This window comes from Coenobita brevimanus, chromosome 25 (genome assembly GCF_032717465.1).
Source record: "Coenobita brevimanus isolate Jiangsu-jjx chromosome 25, ASM3271746v2, whole genome shotgun sequence".
Taxonomy (NCBI): domain Eukaryota; kingdom Metazoa; phylum Arthropoda; class Malacostraca; order Decapoda; family Coenobitidae; genus Coenobita; species Coenobita brevimanus.
The window spans coordinates 39,737,461-39,741,114 of record NC_136978.1 but is presented as its reverse complement, the minus strand read 5'-3'; the positions used below and the strand labels follow the sequence as shown (position 1 = coordinate 39,741,114).

The 3,654-nt window shown below is 46.4% G+C and overlaps 1 pseudogene; it reads left to right on the top strand.

The window, feature by feature from the left end:
- Window positions 1-3,213: 3,213 nt before the first annotated feature.
- LOC145393877 (5S ribosomal RNA) lies at window positions 3,214-3,332 on the top strand (annotated as a pseudogene).
- The last annotated feature ends 322 nt before the right edge of the window (window positions 3,333-3,654 follow it).

Sequence of the window (3,654 nt, the reverse complement as noted above, 5' to 3'; positions counted from 1 at the left end):
TACCGAGTTTAACAAGTAAGTTCCATTACTGTGTGAGTGTGTTGAGTAGCGACCTGTGTGAACATTCATAATACAAAAGCATACCATACATACAGATGGTTTTCTGTCAAGCTCCCGTTTTCTTCCACCACCCCACTTCTCTCTCTCTCTTATTAACTTTGACGTCACAGAATCTGCGCGGCTTGGGGTTGCTGTACTTACCTCTCAGTATACTCTTCTCTTTACCTTGGATTACAAGATGGTTTGTTTTTTACGGTCAACGAGTAAAAGCGAGAATGGACAAAGAGCCGTTTGAAGCCCAGATAACAAGCCTTGGTAACATCCCACAAGAATGGAAGATTGGACCTCTGTATAAGGATTTCATGCATGAGCTAGAAAATAAAAATCACGCATACATACATACATTTGGTTATACTGAGCCATACATAACATCTCATATTTTGCACATTCTATTTTCAATACAGTGGCTCCACTAGAAGCTCACATAGCGGTATCTTAAGTAATGCTGGAACGTCTCAGTCTGCTGGTATGGGTGTGGCATTTGTAGCAGGATGTAAATAAATGACTTTGGACTGACACTGACAACACTTAAGACCGTGTCACACACAGTACGATAGCCCCCGAACACAGCCGACCTTTTAAAAAAAACTTTAATTTTTTCCTAGTCGGCTAACATCGTCCGTTTATCGTTTAAAAAGATCGTCTCGATTCGTCCTTTTCGAAGAGGTGTCGTAGGGGTCGGAAATTGTCGGCTGTGGTAGGCCAAAAAATAGTGCATGCACTATTTTATGGCCGACAGCCCGACGAAAAAACATTATTTTTAGTAGTGTAACTATCGTGTTGTTTTCGAACGACGATCGTGTAGGAATCGCAGTTTTCGTCCAGTGATCGGCCAACTTCATCGACCCTGATCTGTGTTCGATCAACACGTCAATAGCTCGACCACAACTCGATCTTTATACAATCAAATCACGACAATAACACAACAGCAATAAGATAAATATCTTCCCCAAATCGACATCCACAACCACTATACGACAACAGCCACATTGCTGCTCGACAACTGCAATAGTCACTCGACTTCAGCACGATCAGCATCCGATCACAACACTATCCACACAATCAATTGCGTGTGTGAAACCGGGTTATTCTGTGGCAGACACGATTGCCACTCAACCTACATGATAACTACAAATAACAACTGGATTGCTACACAATATACTGCAGTAGTCGTGTATGGCGCCAGATGGGATACATGACAAACACCCGATTTGCACACGGCCCACAGGATAGGCGCACGAACTCAGTTGGATGTGCACACGACACACACAATAAGCACACGACACACCCGACAGTTGCGCGATGAATCGTGCGGCTGGCAGTGGCTGCACATATATAAACAGCTTTGGGCAGTGAAAATAGACTCGCAGTCCACCTCTCGCCGAGGCAACACCTCCACCACTGTTCCCGGCGGGACCAGCTCTCCACAGCAGCCGCACCAGCCAAGGGGCGGGCCTGTCCTCTCCACCGTCGGGAGTGCCCCGTTCAGCCCATCAGGAGATGTAGGCCGTCCGCCCTTTCCATGGCCGACCGCCATTCCTCCGATTATACCTTGACCGGGGTTGTGCCCCTTGTGTCCACCAGGACTGGGCCTACCCTCCACGCCACCACCTGCTGCTGTGGAGAGCTGGAGCGAGTCCGATGGGGGTTGAGGGCAGAGTTCGGGACTTCGACCTGAGCTTCGGCGCCCTTACCATCGGCGCCGGTTTGTCGATCAAGCTCTCGTCCCGCTCTGCCCTCTGTTTTAACATCGAAGCAGCCGGCCGCGAACCACCACCGAGTCGTATGGGGTTGTCCACCCGAGCATGCCGGCGCCCTCTCCATCGGCGCCGCCCTGTCTACCGCTCACGCCCCGTTGTCTCCTCCATCATCGGACTGTTTCCACCATTGCCTCGTTCCCTTCCTCTGCCGCCCTTGCCATGTCTGCACGTTTTCGTCCCTGCTATGCTCCGTATTTGGAGCTTTTTTTCGCATTATCGCCTGACGGGCTCTTTGTTTGCCCGTTCCCCACCATGCTGTGGGGAGAATATTCCACAACACAGTGAAAATAGCTAATCCTCTCCAGCCAGCAGTAGAAACGACAACCACAATGGGCAATGGAAAGAAACTTTTTAATAGGGTTGTGAAGCCACAGCAGGAGTGAGAAGGTGATGCACAGGCATCAGTTGACCTATTTGCATCACAGGACCCACAGGACAGCGATGACGATGCCTTGGCAGAGGAAGATGATGGCGACAGTGACACCCAGATGGAGTCTGGGCAACGATTCACCCCCTCACTCGTGCCTGAAGAAAACCCTGAAAGACCATCACACAGCCCAAGACACCACTCAAACCCTTCTCCAGCACCAAGACGTCCCTCAGACCTTTCTCCTGTGCCAAGACGTTCCTCAGACCCTTCTCTGCACCAAGACGTCCCTCAGACCCTTTTCCTGCATCAAGACCACGCACCTTTACATCACCCATTAGACATCCCGTGGTACAAACCGAGGACCACAGCAAGGACAAGAGATCTACACAGGGGTCAGAGGAGTCAACACAGTGGTCAACACACAGCATCGACCCATCAACATCTGGTAGGCCGAAGGAATCCTCCCAATAAGCGCAAAAGGACATACTCGATACTATCGGAAGAAAAGGAAATAGAAGAGGCGGAGTAGTACAGGAGCAGGAACACCTGTATAACAAGAAGTTGAAATCCTACCGTGATAGGAAGAAGAAGGCAAGAACGTGCTGGGAGATAGGTGAGAAGCTAAAAGTAACAGGTGAGTGAAAACTGTCTTTATAATTTTGAGTGTTTTATATATGTCCCAGTGCTTTAGCAAGTGTTGTAATTGTTCTGGGGAATTTATCAAATTATGAGAATGCCCCCCTTTTTTTTTTTTAATGAAATGAGTGACCTCCGCGCCCAGGTAGTTAAATACCGCCGGAGGGAAGGTGGTCCAACACTTACAGGGGTATATATATATATATATATATATATATATATATATATATATATATATATATACAGTATATGTTGAATATACTAAGTAGAGTACCTTGATATAAAATATTAAACACTGTTTTATCATGTTCAGTAATATACTTCATAAAGCAACATAATATACCATGTGTGCTACATGAATTTTGTCTTCCACAAATTTATTAAATTGATATAAGCCATACCACGTTGAGTACACCGCTTCCCGTCCGATCAGCTAAGTTAAGCAACGTTGGGTCTGGTTAGTACTTGGATGGGTGACCGCCTGGGAACACCAGACGCTGTTGGCATAACGTTCTCCCTACGTGTCAAGTGGGGTTGGTGGAGGATTAGTGCCCCTCCCTGTAAAACAATTACTCTAAGCCCTTGGCCACCCCGTTTGGGATATATGGCGTCTGGCAATGAATGAATGAATATAAGTAATAGACTTTGTTTATACGTGGACTGTTCGATTATTTATGATTATTTTTCTGAAATGTGCCAAGTTTATATTTAGTGTGGTGCACCAAGAGATGTTCGAACACATACAGGATATATATATATATATATATATTATGACTATGTGAAGTGAAGTACCTTGATATATAATATTCAATGCATTCACCTATGTTT